The sequence below is a fragment of the Monodon monoceros genome, unplaced genomic scaffold (genome assembly GCF_005190385.1).
Source record: "Monodon monoceros isolate NGI ecotype Baffin Bay Population unplaced genomic scaffold, NGI_Narwhal_1 Super_Scaffold_20, whole genome shotgun sequence".
NCBI classification, from domain to species: Eukaryota; Metazoa; Chordata; class Mammalia; order Artiodactyla; family Monodontidae; genus Monodon; species Monodon monoceros.
This window is the reverse complement of record NW_021703777.1, coordinates 131,166,829-131,187,095: the sequence shown is the minus strand read 5'-3', so window position 1 is coordinate 131,187,095 and position 20,267 is coordinate 131,166,829. Positions and strand designations below refer to the sequence as shown.

Below are 20,267 nucleotides of genomic sequence, written 5' to 3'. Positions count from 1 at the left end.
TGTCCCCACATTCCACTACTTTTAAACATCATACTAGAAGTCTTTGTTAATATAATAAGTCAGTAAAAGGAAATAAAAGTTAGATTGGGAAGGAAGAAATGAAACTGTCTTTGATTGCGTATGACGTGATCGCCTATGTAGAAAATCCAAAATAAATTCAACACAAAACTTCCTGGAACTAATGAGCAATTCTAGCGAGGTGGCGGCATACAAGATTAATATAAAAAAGCCAATCACTTTCCTATTTATTAGCAAGGAACAAGTGGAATTGGAAATTTAAAATACAATGCACCTGCCAAAATTGAATTCTTAGGTATAAATCAAGACCGATATGAGCAAAACTACAAAACTCTGATGAACAAAAAGAAAAACTGAATAAATGGAGACATTTGGCCTACATAGATATAGTCAACTAATCTTTGACAAAAGAGCAAAGGCAACACATTAGAAAAAAGATAGTTTCTTCAACAAATAGTGCTGGAATAAGTAGATATTCACATGTAAAAATAAACACGTAAGTAAATCTGCATACAGACCTTACACCCTTCACAAAACTTAAGTCAAAATGGATCACAGACCTAAATCTAAGATGCAAAACTATGAAACTACGTAAGATAACAGAGAAGAAAACCTAAATGACCTTTGGCATGGTAATGACTTTTTAGATAAAATGCCAAAGGCACAATTCATGAAATAAAAAAGGATGAGTTAGACTTCATTAAAGTTAAAAACTTCTGCTCTGTGAAAGACATGTCAAAAGAATAGAAGATGAGGTACAGACTGAGAGAAAATGTTTGCAAAAAGTTATATCTGATAAAGGGCGTTTATTGAAAATACACAAAGAACTCAAAACTCAGTGATAAGAAATCAAATAATCCTAACAAAAATGGGCCAAAGACCTTAACAGACACCTCAACAAAGAAGATACGCAGATGGAAAATAAACATATGAAAAGATGCTCCAAATCATATCAAAGAAATGCAAATTAAAACAATAATGAGATACTACTATACACCTATTAGAATGGCCAATATCTGGCACAATGACAGTCCCAAACGCTGGTGAGAATGTGGAAATACAGGAACTCTCCTTCATTGCTGGTAGAAATGGAAAACGACGCAGCCACTTTGGAAGAGTTTGGCAGTTCCTACAAAGCTAAGCACCTAATCTTACCACAAGATCCAGCAATTGCAATCCTTGCTATTTACCCAAAGGAGTCCAAAACTCCTGTCCATACAAAGATCTGCACATGGATGTTTATAGCAGCTTTATTCATAATTGTCAAAACTTGGAAGCCAACAAGATTTCCTTCAGTAGGTGACTGGATTAGTAAACTGTAGTATACAAAGACAATGGAATATTATTCAGCACTAAAAAGAAGTGAGCTATTAAGCTATGAAAAGGTATACAGGAAATTTAAGTGCCTATTACTGAGTGAAAGAAGCCAATCCGAAAAGGCTACATACTGTATGATTCCAACTCTGACATTTCAGAAAAGGCAAAACTATAGAGACAATCGAGAGATCACTGGTTGCTAGCAACTGGGGGTAGAGGGGAGGGATGAAGAGGTGGAACACAGAGGTTTTTTATTTAGGACAGTGAAAATACCCTGTAGGATATCATAATGATGGAGACATGTCATTATAGAGGTGTCCAAACCCATGGAATGTACAACACTAAGAGTGAACCATAATGTAGACTACAGGCTTTGGGTGATAATGATGTGTCAATGTAGGTTCATCAATTGTAACAAATATACAACTCTGGTGGAGGATGTGGATAATAAGGGAGGCTGTGCATGTGTAAGGGCGGGGGGTAGAGGGGAAATCTCTGTACCTTCCCTTCAATTTTTCTGTGAACCTTTAACTGCTCTTAAAAAAAGAAAGTCTTAATAAAAAATAAAAGCAAGTCACAAGTCCCATCCACAATCAAGGGGTGAGAATTAGTGGGAGGTGGGCAACATAGCAGCCACCTTAGAGTCTGTCAGCCACTATAAGTTTCTTTCTCCCCTGTATTATACTAATTTTACTTAGTTTATTTTTCAAATAATACTTCTCTGAATTGCCTGCATCCTTTTTTTTTTTTTGGTAGCAAATAACACTGTCAAAATAGTGTATAGGTGTGAAGGACATTTAGCAGGTAAATGTCTATTCCATTTTCTTTTTTTTTTTGCGGTACCATTTTCTTTTTAAAGAAACTTATAGTAGTGGTAAACTGAGTATAGTCAAATGTAAAATTGACCAACTGACTTGCAGCTCTGCCCTTATGAAGCTCACAGTCTGCCAAGTCCTGATGTCAATCTAATGTGATAACATCAAGCTAGATAATCTCAAAAACACACTTGAACATGAAATATTTAGGAATTCAATGTACTAGCAAGAGCAGATTTTTAGATTAAGAAATTAGTGTTCAGTGCTCCAAAAATGCCCACTTTGTATCCATGGACTTATTTTGGTAGATCATCAGCTGTTTGCCAATTAGGCCGTTTGTACCTATAAACTCATTATATAGACTAAGTCTGAAATTCTAGCATTTTAAAAAATTCGTTAGCACATTGGATATCATCTAAAAAGTTAAACCGTTCTTTCTCAGGGAAAATTATTTTAAAACACAGAGGAGGTTGATCTTGTGAAATTTAATTTGCATTCTATGTAAATTAGTTCTAGTAAAGAAATTGAAAAGTCCTGTTTAACTTGTCTCTTTTCTGGTGATTAAAAAGATATTCTGAAACAATGTTATTCCAAAAAAATTGATTGTTTTCCGCAGTTTGAATTTTTGCCACAGCCTACATATAATACTGGTCAATTTAGATGCTGTTAGTTCATTCTTTTCTAGACTTATGGACTCAAAAATTCTCTGACATTTTAGAGAAACAGCATGCAACTTTCTATTTTATTATAATCTTGTAATCTTATTCTCATCCTCACTGAATTTCCAAATTAGAGAAGGAAATTTTATTTTTCCTACACTTTACAGATATTCCTAGAACAGCATTTCCATGCAGCAGGCCAACATTTTAGCACTTTTTTATGGCGCACAACAATGAAAGCTTTCTTGTAGAAACACATCTAGGAGGACACTTGTGATTACCTTTAATGAGCCTAATTGGATAATCCAGAATAATCTCACCATCACAAGATTAATAATTACAACTACAAAATTCCTTTGCCATATAGGGTAACATTCACAGATTCCAGGGATTAGGACGTGGGTATCTTTGGGGAACGTTACTAAACATACCACATTTATCCATGACTTACATTACAAAAGCCTCAATATCACAGGTGAGAAAACCACACCCTTATTTAGCAGTATTTTTTACATGTATAAGACATTGAAGAGGTAAGATGTTTTCATTGTCCCTGATATGAAATTTATAAATGGAATTGAACTTGCCAAAATTTATGTTTTCACTGTCTGCCAAATATGGAGAGAGGTAAACAAAGGCTAGTTTGTATTTTGAAAAGATATTAGCAATATTTTGATTTATGCTTTCTGTGGTTTCACTAAAATCTTCACAGAAACAAGGATTTCATTTGAAACTACATTTTTTTGAAGTGAAAGTATCTAAGAGTTAGAGAGAACATCTTTGGATGCTTCTTCAGCACATCACTTTATATATCCTAGAAAGCATGATAGTTGGTAAGATCTGACAGGATGAGCTCTGTACTGTATTGGTTTCCTATGGCTGCCATAACAAGTAGCAGTAAACTTGAGTGGCTTAATAGTACAGAACTTTATTCTCTCACTGTTCTGGAGGTTAGAAGTTCAAAACCAAGGCACTGACAGCACCATGCTGCCTTTGCAGGCTCTAGGAAATAATCCTTCCTTGCCTCTTCCTAGCTCTGCTGTTTGTTGACAATCCCTGGTTTTCCTTGATTTATAAACGCAACATTCTAATCTCTGCCTGTTATCACATGGCATTCTTACAAGGACACCAGTCATTTGATTCAGGGCCTAATCTAATCCAATACACCCAATTTTAACTTGATTAAATTAACCTGATTACATTGGCAAAGGCTACTTCTGAAGAGGTTCATATTTTGAGGTTTTGGAAAGATATGAATTTTCAGGGACACTATTCATCCAAGTATAATACTATAAGACACCAACACATCTGTTATCAAAATTTCTTCTTTTGCTTGTCCATAGGACATTATAGTTACAATCTTTGACTCAGGAAATACAACTCTATCCTGTTTAAGGAAGCAATGAAAAGACCACAATGATAACGCATGTTCACTCATGTGGTATGTCCAAGCTAATTCAGTGCTCACTATTTTGGACTGAGCATTTGGGGAAACAATAAACGTTTCCATTGCTTTAGAAGAACTTGCCCATATCATCCGAGACTTGTGAGATTCAATCTCCTTTATGTGATTTTATACCTCCTTCTCCACTCTGCCCAATTTTGAATTCTTTTTTGCACATCATACAGTATGCTCTGTTTTGGTCCTAATGCCATTGTATGTGTCCTTCCATTGCCAATAAAATAACCCAGTTGTTAACTTTCTTTGTCAGTGATATCTGAGTCTTGCTGGCATCGGTATTGTAATCATCCACATATTCATTATCTGAACTCTCAGAAAACACTGTCACAACATTCACAATATTATAAATAAAACTAGCGGTATTGCAATAAAAGGCACAACAATTACTCCACAAGCGATCATATCACACTTAAATCACATCATTTCGAATGATTCAACAATGGATTATTTATTATTGTGAGTTGTAAATCATGGTTAGCAATATCAACAGTCAGGTAAAAGCAGTGACTGTGATTATGGAAGTTATATAATCTATACCATACCCATTTGACACCAAAAACAGTGTTTCTTTCAGTCCCTATATTTGGCCCATCATATGGGTTTTATACTTTTCCTCAGCCTTCTACAGTGACTACTGAAACCTTTTATAGCTTAGGGTGGGTTTTCCTGGCATTCAAGACTTTCAGTGCTAAACTTACACAGTCCAGACAAATTAGGACAGTTGATCACCCTTCTTAGGACCTAAATGTTTGAATGATATTAAAAGTGTCAGTAACTCAACATCATGCTGACTGCTAAGATTTTGGACTAGAAAATTAATTACGTATTCTTATCATATATACCCTTTGAAAGACAATTAGTGGATTATTTTTTGGCTTTAGTTGAAACTACTTCTATTACCAGAAGAACAGAAAATTATTTGAGATAATACCCATCATGTCATGGTTTATGTCACAATACCATTTCAATAGAAAAGGAAATACAAAGAAGGGTTACCTTGTCAAATGGATATGGTATGTTTAGGACATTGTTACAGGGGTTACACTTGGGAATAGATATTGCATTTATAAACAGGTAACTGGCATGACTTTGAGTCCTACATTAGATACCCCTGAGGAGTTAACTAACCCCAAAGCTAAATAGTTCCTTTCCTATGATCAGTATCTGAGGATGTCAAACTAGCACATGATCTAAAGACGGTAGCTCAAGAGTGGAGTAGCAACCGTTAATTTGGAAAACAGCTATATTGCCCCTGTTTAAGGGCTGTATTTTGACCAAAGAAGGAAGAGGTAAATATGCTTAATGGGCAGAAGAATTAGATAATAACAATACTTATATGGCATCCAGAAGAATTAGATAACAACAATAATGACCTGGTATATATTTTTTAGCAATACAGGTGATAGACAATGGATTAACAGTACAGTTTAAGATGGGTTTTAGATAACTGGAAAATTAAATTTCAATTTGGGGCGCTATGTTATAAAAATTTTTGTGGGTTTAAAAAGGAAAAATCAAAGGGGGCGTGCTGATAATCTGAAAAGAATCTTTTTCCAACTTCAGAAGTATTCTGGAACTCGTGAATGGATGCCTGTATTCATTCTTTCAAAGAAGTCTCTCCTGTACGTTAGATGAGTGGTGTGGATGCATTTAATCATTGAAACAATTGGTGGATAGAAAAGCATCCCACTAATCTAAGGCACTTAAAAGCTTGAAATGTGGGGGCTTCCCTGGTGGCGCAGTGGTTGAGAGTCCGCCTGCTGATGCAGGGGACGCGGGTTTGCGCCCCGGTCCGGGAGGATCCCACATGCTGCGGAGCGGCTGGGCCCGTGAGCCATGGCCGCTGAGCCTGCGTGTCCTGAGCCTGTGCTCCGCAACGGGCGAGGCCACAACAGTGAGAGGCCCGCGTACCACAAAAAAAAAAAAAAAAAAAAAAAAAAAAGCTTGAAATGTGGTAACGATTGTTCTGGTTTTCAACAGAAACGTAAGAGACAGAAAAAGGACAGCCATGGGCCACCCACTAAGAATGTCTTAGTGTAGCTGCTATAATGAAATACTACAGACTGGGGCACTTAAACAACAGACATCTATTCTCCATAGTTCTGGAGTCTGGGAAGTCCTAGATCAAGGTGCTGGTAGATTACAGTCTTGGCTACAGACAAATGCCCTCTTCCTACATTCTAGCAAGGCAAAAAGCAGAAGCTCTGGTGTCTCTTCCCTTTCTTATAAGGGGACTAATCCCATCATGGGACTTCCATCTTTATGACCTCATCCAAACCTAACTACTTCCCAAGGGCCCACCTCCTAATACCATCACATTGGGGGTTAGGGTTTCAACATATTCATTTTTGTGGGGGAAACAAACATTCGTTCCACAGCAGAGAAATTAAGAGTTGGCCCAGAGCTGTCCTATTGCCCATGGCTCCAGGTGATACTAGCAGGTATCACCAGTATATTGCCAGGGGTATATATTTATTCCAGATTTGTATTTGCATACCCAGTAACTGAAGCCAGTGTTTTACACACTACCATAGGTAGTGCCTGACAGAATTCATAGCATACCCTTTTCTTATGCTCTCCTTAGGAGGGATAATCATAACCAGTTCAATCTGTCTATGCCAAACAGACCTAAAATCACTTATCACATACTCTTCTGTCAGCCACATAGCACTTGTTATTGCAGCTATCCTCATCCAGACTCCTTGAAGTCACATAGGAGCCACCACTCTAATAATCGCCCATGGCCTCCCATCATCTATTTTATTCTGCCTAGCAAACTCAAACTACAAGCGAGTCCATAGCTGAACTATAATTTTAGCCTGAGGCCTACAAACCCTCCTCCCACTACTACCCACGTGGTGACTACTGGCAAGCCTGACAAACTTAGCCCTACCCCGAACTATCAATCCAATCGGGGAACTATTCATAGCTATAACAACCTTCTCATGATCAAATCTCACCATTATCTTAATAGGAACTAACATTGTAATTACAGCCCTATATTCTATATACATATTATGACACAACACGGTAAATACACACACCATATTAATAATATTACACCCTCCTTCACACGAGAAAAGGCCCTTATAGCCCTCCACATTCTACCCCTCCTATTCCTGTCGCTAAACCCCAAAATTATCCTGGGCCCCCTGTATTGTAAATATAGTTTTAAAAAACCCCACTAGATTGTCAATCTAGTAACAGAAGACTGAGACTTCTTATTTACTGAGAAAGTATTGCAAGAACTGCTAATTCATGCCCCCATGCCTAACAGTATGGCTTTTTCAAGCTTTTAAAGGATAATCGTTATCCATTGGTCTTAGGATCCAAAAAATTGGTGCAACTCCAAATAAAAGTAATAAACCTATTTCCCTCTTTTGCCCTGGTCACACTACTGATACTAATCATCCCGATTATAATAACGCAAATTTCTACATAAAAAATACTGTCTCACGTGCTTTTATTACCAGCCTAGTTCCAACAATAATATTCCTCCACACAGGCCAAGAAATAATCATTTCAAACTGACATTGAGTCACTGTTCAAACCCTTAAATCCACACTTAGCTTCAAAATAGAATTCTCAATAACATTCGTACCAGTAGCATTATCTGTTACGTGGTCCATTATGGAGTTCTCAAGATGGTACCTACACTTAGGTTCTTACATTAATCGGTTCTTCAAGGTCAATAACCTCTTCCAAATTTTCATTGGATGGGAGGGGGTTGGAATGATATCCTTCCTACTCATTGGGTAAAGGTATGGAGGGGCAGATGCAAACAGAGCTGCTCTTTAAGCAATCTTACATAACCACATTGGAGATATCAGACTCATGATATCCATAGCATGGTTCCTGTTTAACTCAAAACACATGAGACTTGCAACCAATTTCTATACTCGACCAAAGTCCCTCAGACCTCCCCCTTACAGGACTCATGCTAGCCGCAGCCGGAAAATCAGCCCAATTTGGACTTCACCCCTGGCTCCCCTCAGCAATGGAGGGCCCCACCCCTGTATCAGCCCTGCTCCACTCAAGCTCAATAGTTGTGGCAGGAGTCTTCCTACTTATCCGATTTTACCCCTTAACAGAAAACAACAAACGTATTCAAACAACAGCGCTGTGTTTAGGAGCCCTCACCGCCCTAGTCACAGCTACATGCGCTCTCACCCAAAATGATATTAAAAAAATGATCACTTTCTCCACTTCAGGCCAATTAGGCCGAATAATGGTAACGATCGGCATCAGCAAACCCCATCCAGCATTCTTGCACATCTGCACACACGCTTTTTTTAAAGCCATGCTATTCATATGCTCTGGATCCATTGTCCACAGCTTGAACAATGAACAAGATACTCGAAAAACAGGAGGGCTATTCGAGGCTTTACCTTTCACCACAACAGCTCTTATTATCGGGTGTCTGGCATTGACAGGAATGCCTTTCCTCACCGGTTTCTATTCTAAAGACTTGATCATTGAAGCCGCCGACACGTCTTATACCAATGCCTGAGCCCTGTTAATAACTCTAATTGCCACCTCCCTCACAGCTGCCTATAGCACCTGCATCATCTTCTGTGCTCTATTAGGCCAACCCCGCTTCTCTCCCCGAACCCCCAGCAATGAAAACGACGCCCTCTTAATTAACTCCATCAAACGCCTACTAATTGGAAGTGTCTGCCGGATTCATTATCTCCAACAACATCCCCCCAACCACAGTCCCCCTAATAACCATACCCCTACACCTAAAACTAACGGCCCTTGCAGTAACCATCCTAGGCTTCCTACTAACACTCAAAATCAACCTTAACACACAAAACTTAAAATTCATCTACCCCTCAAATTCCCTTAAATTCTCTAGTCTCTTAGGATATTTCCCCACCATCATGTACCATCTGCCTCTTTACCTAAGCCTATAAATAAACCAAAAATCAGCATCCTCCCTTTTAGACTTAATCTGACTAGAAAACATTCTACCAGAAACCACATCCCTTATTCAACTAAAATGATCCACGCTAATCGCAGGCCAAAAAGGCCTTATCAAACTATACTTCCTATCATTCCTCATTACTCTCACCCTTAGCATGCTTTTATTTAATTACCACGAGTAATCTCCATAATAACCACGACACCAATAAACTGCGACCAGCCAGTAACAATCACCAACCAACTACCATAACTATACAATGCCGTAATCCCTATAGCCTCCTCACCAAAAAAGCCAGAGTCACCAGCATCATAAATAACTCAATCTCCCAACCCGCTGAACTTAAACACAACTTCCACCTCCTCATCCTTTAAAATATAAACTACCATCAAAAACTCTATCATCAACCCTGAAAGAAATGCCCCCAAAACAGTCTTATTAGAAACCCAAACCTCAGTGTACGGCTCAGTTGCCATAGCCGTCGTATAATCAAACACAGCTAATATCCCTCCTAAAAAAATCAAAACCACTATCAAACCTAAAAATGAACCACCAAAGCTCAACACGATCCGGCACCCAACACCACCACTCACAATCAACCCAAAGTCCCCGTAAATAGGCGAAGGTTTTGAAGAACCCCCCCACAGAACTGATCACAAAAATAACACTTAAAATAAATACAACATATGTCATCATCATTCTCACACGGGTCCCAACCACGATCAATGACATGAAAAATCATCGTTGTCATTCAACTCTAAGAATATCAATGACCAACATCCGAAAAACTCACCCACTAACAAAAATCATCAACAGTACATTTATTGACCTCCCAACCCCATCAAACATCTCATCATGACGGAACTTTGGCTCTCTACTAGGCATTTGCCTGATCCTACAAACCCTAACAGGCCTAATACTAGCAGTACACTACACACCAGACACAACAACTGCCTTCTCATCAGCAGCACACATCTGTCAAGACATTGACTACGGGTGAATCATTCGATACATGCATGCAAATGGAGCTTCCATATTCTTTATCTGCCTTTACATTCACATAGGATGTGGCCTATATTATGGGTCCTATACCTTTCAAGAAATATGAAACATTGGAATTATTCTACTGCTTACAGTCATAGCTACTGCATTCATAGGCTATGTACTACCATGAGGGCACACATCATTCCAAGGGACAACAGTCATTACCAACCTGCTCTCAGCAATCCCATACATTGGAACCATCCTTGTCGAATGGATCTGAGGCGGCTTTTCTGTAAGCAAAGCATCACTCACACCATTCTCTGCTTTTCATTTTATTCTCCCCTTCATCATTACAGCACTTGCAACTGTCCACCTACTATTCCTCCACGAAACAGGACCCAGCAACCCCACAGGAATCCCATCTGACACAGACAAAATTCCATTCCACCCCTATTCCACAATCAAAGACATCCTGGGCGCCCTACTACTAATCCTAGCCTCACTAATACTAGTCCTGTTTGCACCCAGCTTGCTAGGAGACCCTGACAATTATACCCCAGCAAATCCACTCAATACACCACCACACATTAAACCAGAGTGATACTTTCTATTCACATACGCAATTCTACGAACAATCCCTAACAAACTAGGGGTCTTAGCCCTATTACTCTGAATACTAATTCTAGCATTTATCCCAATACTCCCACATTCAAACAGAGAAGTGTAATATTCCGACCTCTTAGCCAGTTTTTAGTTTGAGTGCTAGTGGCAGATCTACTAACACTAACATGGATTGGAAGGCAACCTGTAGAACACCCCTTCATCATTATCGGACAACTCGCATCTATTTTACACTTTCTTTTAATTCTAGCGCTAATGCCAGTAACTAGCACCATTGAAAATAATTTCCTGAAATGAAGAGTCTTTGTAGTATATCACATTACCCCGGTCTTGTGAACCAGAAGAGGAGAACAACACACCTCCCTAAGACTCAAGGAAGAAGCCCTAAGCTTCACCGCCAGCGCCCAAAGCTGAAATTCTACTTAAACTATTCCCTGAAAATAAGACATTTACAAAATTATTAAGAACTGTGTCAGTATCAAAACAGTCCATTTTATCACAAACTATTATGTACATCGTACATACTTGTACTACCACATTAATAAGTACATATACCTCATACATACATACTACATTATATGTATAATCGTGCATTACATTATCTACCCCATGCTTACAAGCATGTACATCTTATTAGTAGTATTACATAGTACATACAGATTATTAATCGTACATAGCACATTAAGTCAAATCAATTCCAGTCAACGTGCATATCCTGTCCATTAGATCACGAGCTTAATCACCAGGCCACGTGAAACCATCAACCTGCTCGGCAGGTGTCCCTCTTCTCACTCCGGGCCCATAACTTGTAGGGGATTCTACTGATGAACTTTATCAGACATCTGGTTCTTACTTCAGGGCCATCTCACCTAAAATCGCCCACTCTTTCCCCTTAAATAAGACATCTTGATGGACTAATGACTAATCAGCCCATGCTCACACATAACGGTGATTTCATGCATTTGGTATTTTTTAATTTTTAGGGGGGATGTTTGGACTCAGCTGTGACCTTAAAAGGTCTTAACACAGTCAAGCAAGTTGTAGCTGGACTTCAACTGAAAGTTATTTACCAGCAGCAACAATCCATGGTGTGCAATTCAGTCAGTGGTTATAGGACATAACAATATTATATGTGTACATATGTACAATAGACATAGCATTCCACTCTCCCCGCCTCGTCTAAAACAAACACCCATCAAAACAGATTAGCCTCAAAACACCCCCATTATACCAATTAACTACTTAGATATTCACCACCCATATAGACAGACGTCCTCCTAGATTCAACAGCCATAGGTCTAGAGTCAAAAATATAATTTCAAGTTGGATTCCCTGCTTATATATCACCTGATCAACGCATCTGCTTTTACTAAAGATGCACTACAACAATGGGCTAAGAAGCATCATATATACTGAATTTATCCTATACTCTATCATTTACCAAAGTAGTGTACTGATTGAAAATTGCAATGGGCAACTGAAACAACCCTTTACTAAATTAGTGGAGTGGAGGAGCAATGAGGGACTGAAAGGAAAGCTTGCATGATTGAATATATGTTAAAACTTAATTTCTATGGAAATAAGATGATCATCATTGGATAGGCTATTGAGATATTGTGGGAAAGATATGGAAGAGGAGGTGGGGGATGACCCAGGAACTTACATAAACTTCTTTCTTACCACTAAATTTTTATTTTTCTCTGCCTTGTCATATAGTGTGAAATCTGAACTACATATAAAATTCCAAAGGGATCAACTGCTGAACATCATGAAAATACCTCTAAATAAGATATAATAAAAACAGAGATTCCATGTACTATAACAAAAATAATATATAATATATAATACATAATAAGCCATAAATATAAACTAAAGATGGTCAGGTTTTTTAAAAAGGGCAAAGCCTTAATTATCAAAGATCTGAAAATAGACATACATCATACTCTTGGATATAAACACTAAATATTTAAAAATATATATCTATTTCCTGAGTTAAACATATAAGTTTAAACAACACCAAGATGACAATCTTTAAGAGGACATTTTTAAAACTTGACAGAATGTTTACAAAACATAATGGAAATAAAAAGACAATGTTGTAGGACATTTGGAAGAAAATATGGGACAGCTGGACTCTTTTCCTTTCAGAAACTAAGTTTAAAATTAAACTCTTTCAAATCAAACATTTAAAAATTTCTCTTTTGTAGAGGCAGACAGAGAAATAAACTAGCAGAATAGAGAACTCAGAATGCAATCCATTAAATATAAAGCCTAATATCTCATGATTATACAAAAGTTTAATATAAGTTAGTGTAGAATGTTATTTAATAAAGAGTTGTATTTTAATACAGTCAGTGATTTAGGGGCAAATATTGAGCTCTATCCATCTTATGCCAGTTGTTCTCAACTGTTCTTCAGTGTCAACTCAGGCACTTGTAAAAACATACTTCCCAAGATCTCAAGACCAGAGATCGCTTTAATCTGTATAAACAAACCACATGCGTCTGATAGCATATAGTTTTGATCTCTGCATTGACAAATACTGTCTTATATCATACTCCTAACTAAATCTCATGAATAAGAGGAGAAATATAAAATATAATTTAATGGGACAAATAATAGAACCAACAAAAATTCTCAACCTTGAAACAGCAGAAAATTTATGATGGAAAATATTGGCAGACTATAACATATAAAAACTAAAACTTAGAGTGAATATGATAAAACTCAAAAAGCACAATAGAAGAGGAAAACACTTCTTCTATCAATGGGTTAATAGGTGTTCATATATCTATTTTGTTACTATAATTTATAGGAAAGTTATCAAACTATAATACTTCAACAGTTAAGTGGGAAAAAACTAACAATTGAGCTAATTAGACAAAATTCAAATAAAAAATGTTTATTTTCCATGATAAAGGATTGCAAATTAAAGGAATTTTGAGTCTATTTTATACTTATAAAATTAAAAATTTAAAGTTATCAAAGAAAACATGATTTATTAAATGATGTTACAGAAACTTGGTAAAATATTTATAACCTTAAGATCATTTTGAATATTTTAAAGAAAATATGTAATAAAATTATAGATAATTTAATCTATAAATACAACAATGATACCTAAAGAACAGCAACAAAATAAAAAATAAAGTGGGACTATATCAATTAAAAAGCTTCTGCAGAACAAAAAACAATCAACAAAATAAAAAGACAACATGTGGAATGGGGAAAATATATCTGCAAATCATGTATCTGATAGGGTTAATATCCAAATATCTATAAAGAACTCAAACAACTCAATGGAAAAAATAATCCAGTTAAAAAATGGGCAAAGAACTGACTAGACATTTCTTCCAAGATATACAAATGGCCAACTGGTGCATGAAAATGTGCTCAACATCACTAATCATCAGGGAAATGTAAATCAAAACCACACTGAGACATCACCTCACACCTGTTAGAATGATTATCATCAAAAACACAAGAAACAACAAATGCTGGTGAGGATGTGGAAAAGAGGATCCTTGGGCACTGTTGGTGGGATTGTAATTTGATTTAGCCACTCTGCAAAACAGTATGATTGCTGCTCAAAAAATTTAAAAAAAACTACCATACAATCCAGCAATTTCATTTCTGGGTATTTTTCCAAAGAAAATGAAAACTCTGACTTGAAAAGATATAGGCACCCATGTGTTCACTGCAGCATTATTTATAACAGTCAAGACATGGAAATAACTTAAGTATCTATCAATGAATAAATGGATAAAGAAGTTGTGGTACATATAAACAATGAAATATTATTTAGCCATATAAAAGAAGGAAATCCTGCCATTTGTGACAATGTGGATGGACCTTGAAGACATAATGTTAAGTGAAATAAGTCAGGCAGAGAAAGACAAACGCTGTATGATCTCACTTATCTTTAGAATCTAAGAAGCAAACTAACTAATAGAAAAAGAAGTCAGATTTGTATTTACGGGAGGTGGGGATGGAGGAAGGAGGAATTGGATAGAGGTGGTCAAAAGGCACAAACTTCCAGTTATAAGCTAAATAAGTACTCAGGGTGCAATGTACAACATAATGTCTATAATTGACACTGCTGTGTGGTACATTTAAAACCTGTTAAAAGAGTAAAACCTAAAAGTTCTCATCACACGGAAAGAAAAACATTTTTTTCTTTGTGTTTATATGAAATGATGGATGTTAACTTATTGTGGTAATCATTTAATAACATATATACGTAAGTCAACTCATTATGCTGTACATCTTAAACATACAGCTATGTCAAATATATCTCAATAAAACTGGAAAAAAAACTCAGTGGAAAAATATAACATAAAATTGTATATGGTATGTTGTCTCAATAGCATACTATGTACATGATAAAGATAACATAGAAATGTTAACATAGGCTCACTAAAGTGGTGGGATTATAAAGTTCTAATTTAACTTTTTAATATTATCTTCACAATAAAAACAAATTTAAAACAGTTACTGTATAGTAAATTCCCCCCTAATTATGAATTCATGGCATTTCAGATATGTCCTATGCAACTTTATTACATTTGAGTACTTAATTAATAGAAAGTATAATTATTCACTCATTTCACAATTATATATTGACTATCTACTACCTGGCAAGTACTATTCTAGGCAAGGGGGGTACAGGTCTGAGGAAAACTGGAAAAACAAAACAATCCAAAAAAAAAAAAAAAAGACTTGCCCTCATATAGTTAATATTCTAGTGGAGAAAATGATAATAAATACCATGAACATTTATAAGGTATTAAAAAGTTGTGCTGTGGGAAAAATAAGAGCAAGGAAAGAGAGATGAAAAAAGTGGATTTTGTGGGAGAGATAGCAATTTTAAATAGAGAGGTCAGAGTAGGACTCAATGAGAAGGAGTTTATAAAAAGTTGTAAAAAAGATAATGCAGCAAGCATGTGGAAGAACATTCTAAGCACAGAGAGCAAGTGACTCAAAGACTGAGCAGGAGAATGACGGATTAAATAAATACTAGGAAATCCACTGCACTCAAAGGGCATGAGCAGGGGAATAAATAAGAGAATGAAGGTAGTAGGAGATGAGAGTGGGGGGACAAAAATTATTAGTATTCTAACATCTTTTTCTACATACTCCTAAATGAAATAAATTTTAAGGATGGGTATAGGGAAGGCATCTTTAACTTCTCTAAAGCAAGAGCTTGATAAATACTTATTTAAGAGAGTGGTCCAATTGTTATAGTTTATAATGTTTGGGAAAATAATGACAATATACATCTAAGATGTATTATGGGTGACAATTATGCTTCATATATGTTTGAGTTTGTAAATGCTATGTTAAGAGTTATGCAGAGTCTCACTCTAACTCTGTACTTAGGTGATTATTTTCCTTTGATAACAGTGTATTTTGCATATGTATACATTCAGATACCCACTAGCAATCCCAGACCCAATGCAAAAGGAAAATGTGTGCTATAATTAATACTGATTTAAAAAAATATAGTTGTTCCAAAATGTCATTGCAACAGATACTAGACAAAGGATGCACACATCCAGAAGAGTCGTTTACAAAACAAAAATGTCATTGAGGACTAGAGAGACTATAAAACCAACTCCATTGAGAACAGAACAGGTCATAGCATGAGCACAAGGGAATTATGTATGTGTGGCATTTTCCACAGGCATTTTAATATATACTAAGCAGAAATCCATCATATATACATCTTACTGTCTTACATTCTCTAGGAGAAAATAATGGATACCTTAAATATTCTATTTCTTTGCAATACATATCAATATAAAGTTTGCAGCATAGACATAGTTGTAGTGAGTACCTGATATAAAACACTCAATTTAGTTATTTCATTTTATTCTATAATTATAGTCAATGTTACCAGTAAAGTAAAACATACTTATTTATACTTTGAAACATAAAGGTAATGTTACTCAGTGTAGCTCCTTATAATTGATGTTATTAAATTCAAATAACTTGGGAGAATATTTGCACAGATAAATGTGTCAAGTATGTTTTAAAATTTACATTGGCATCCCACCTAAAGTGTTTCCTATATTTGGGAGCGGATTCTGAAAAACAACATTACCCTAATCAAAGTACGATATAAAGCAATTTAACAGAAGTAAACTGTGACATCAAAACATAAATCATGGAGAGGAGTGAAAATGTAGAGCTTTAGAATGCATTCAAACTTAAGTTTCTATCTATTTAAATAGGTTGTTATAAATATAAGTTGTTTTATGTAAGCCTCACTGTAAACACAAAGCAAGAACCTTATAGGAGATACACAAAAGATAAAGAGAAAGGAATATAAGCATACCACTACAGAAAGTCATCAAATCACAAAGGAAGAGAGCAAGAGAAGAAAACTGAGGAACTGAAAAACAGCCAGAAAACAATGAACAAAATAGCAATAAGGACATACCTATCAATAATGACTTCAAAAGTAAATGGGATAAATTCTCTAATCAAAAGACAGAGTGGCTAAATGGATAAAAAACATGACCTATGTATGTGCTGTCAACAAGACACCCACTTCAGATATAAGCACATGATCAAACTGAAAGTAAAGGAATGGAAAAGCATCTTCCCAGGAAATGGAAACCAAAAGAAAGCTGAGATACCTATGCTTACATCAGACAAAATAGACTTTAAAGACTCTAATGAGAGAAAAAGAAGATCATTATATAATGGCAAAGGGATCAATCTAACAAGAGGATGTAAACTTGTAAATATATATGCACCCAACAAGGGAGCACCTAAACACATAAAGTGAATATTAACAGCTAGAGAAATAGATAGCAGTACAATGATGGTAGGAGACTTTAATACACCCCTTTTATCAATGGCTAGATTATCCAGACAGAACATCAGTTAGAAAGCATTAGCCTTATATGATACTTTACCCCAAAAGGACTTAAAGACATATGCAGAACATTCCATCCAAAAGCAACAGGCTCTACATTCTTCTCAAGTACACAGTGAATGTTCTCCAGGATAGATAATATGTTAGGCCACAAAACAAGTCTTAAAATAATTTAAGAAGACTTAAATTATATCAACCATCTTTTCTGACCACAGTGGTATGAAACTAGAAATCAATTACAAGAAGAAAACTGGAAAATTCACAAATATGTGGAGATAAAACAACATGCTACTGAACAAATAATGGGTCAAACAAAGCATTGAAAGAGAAATCAAAATATACCTTGAGACAAATGAAAATGTAAACACCACATACCAAAACTTGTGGGATGCTGAAAAAGCAATTCTATGAGGAAAGTTCATAGCAATAAATGCTCACATCAAGAAACAAGAAAGATCCCAAATAAACAACCTAACTTTACACCTCCAGGAACTAGAAAAATAAAGACAAATAAAATCCAACTTCAGTAAAAAGAAAGAAATACCAAAGATCAAAGCAGAAATAAATGCAAGAGACCAAAAAGACAATATAAAAAAATCAATGAAAATAAGAACTGGTTTTTTGAAAAGATAAACAGAAGTGACATATGTTAGCTAGACTTACCAAGATTAAAAGAAACAGAACTGAAATAAAATAACAAATGAAAGAGGAGATAATAAAACTGATACCAGAGAAATACAAAGGATCATAAGAGACCACTATGAACAATTATATGTCAACAAATGGACAATCTAGAATAAATGGATAAATTCCCAGAAACATATAACCTACCAGAAACATACAACCTACGAAGACTGAATCATGAAAATAGAAAATTGGAACAGAACAATTACTAGTAAGGAGATTGAATTAGTAATCCAAAGTCTCCCAACAATACAGTCCAGGACTAGATGGCTCACTGGTGAATTCTACCAAACATTTAAAGAAAAATTAATACCAATTCTTCTCAGACTCTTTCAAAAAACAGAAGAGGAGAGAACACTTCCCGACTCATTTTACAAGGCCAGTATCACTCTGATACCAAAACCAGACAAGGATGCCACAATAAAAGAAAATTACAGGACAATATTTTTGATAAACATAGATGCAAATATTCTCAACAAAATATTAGGACACCAATTTCAACAGTATATTTAAAAGATCATACACCATGATTAAGTAGAATTTATTCCAGGCTTGCAAGTGTGATTTGATATTTTCAAATCAATTAACATGGTATGCCACATTAATAATATGGAGGATAAAAATCATATGATCATCTCAATAGATGCAGAAAAAGCATTTGACAAAATTCAACATCCATTGATGACAAAAAGTATTGACAACAGGGTATAGAGGGAACATATCAAAATAATAAAGCCCATATATGACAAGCCTACAGCTAACATCATACTCAACAATAAAAAGCTGAAAGATTTCTCTCTAAGACCAAAAACAAGACAAGGATGCCTCATCTTTCCTCTTGTATTCAATGTAATATTAGATGTCCTAGCAAAGAAATTAGTCAAGAAAAAGAATAAGCATTCAAACTGGAAAGGAAGTAAACTGTCACTATTTTCAGATGACCTAATATTTTATATACAAAACCCTAAAGGCTCTTCCAAAATACTGTTAGACTAATAAATGAATTCAGTCAAGTAGCAGGATACAAAATCAATTTACAAAGATGTGTTGCATTTCTATACACTAATAAATATCAGAAAGAGAAATTAAGTAAACAATCCCATTATAATTGCATCAAAAAGAATACCTATGAAAAAATATAACCAAGCAGGTGAAATATCTATACACTGAAAACTATAAGATATTGATGACAGAAACTGAAGAAGTCACAAGTAAATGGAAAGACATTCTATGCTTATGCATTAGAAGAATATTGTTAAAATTTCCATACTACCCAAAGTAATCTAGAGACTCAATGCTGTCTCCATCAAAATTCCAATGGAATTTTTCACAGAAAAAGAACAAACAATCCTAATATTTTCATGAGACCACAAAACACCCAAAATAGCCAAAACAACTTGAGAAAGAAGAACAAAGTACGAGGCATTATGCTTCCCAATTTAAAACTATATTACAATGCTATAGTAATCAAAACAGTGTGGTATTGGCATAAAACAGATACACAGATCAGTGTGACAGAACAGAGAGCCCAGAAATAAACTCATACATATATGGTCAATTAATTTATGGCAAAAGAGCCAAGAATACACAATGGGGAAAGGAAAATCTCTTGAACAAATGGTGCTGAAAAAAATTGAACAGCCATATGCAAAAGAATGAAACTAGACCACTATCTTACACCATACACAAAAAACAACTCAAACTGGATTGAAGACTTGAACATAGACCTGAAACCATAATACTCTTACAAGAAAACGTATGGGGTAGTTCCTTGACATTGGTTTGGCAATGAACTTTTGGATTTGACACCAACAGTGAAGGCAACAAAATGAAAAATAAACAAGTGGGATTATGTCAAACTAAAAAGCTTCTGCACAGAAAAGGAAATCATCAATAAAAT

General features: G+C 35.6%; 1 pseudogene; it reads left to right on the top strand.

The window, feature by feature from the left end:
* The first annotated feature begins 4,741 nt into the window (after positions 1-4,741).
* LOC114902478 lies at positions 4,742-9,379 on the top strand (annotated as a pseudogene).
* The last annotated feature ends 10,888 nt before the right edge of the window (positions 9,380-20,267 follow it).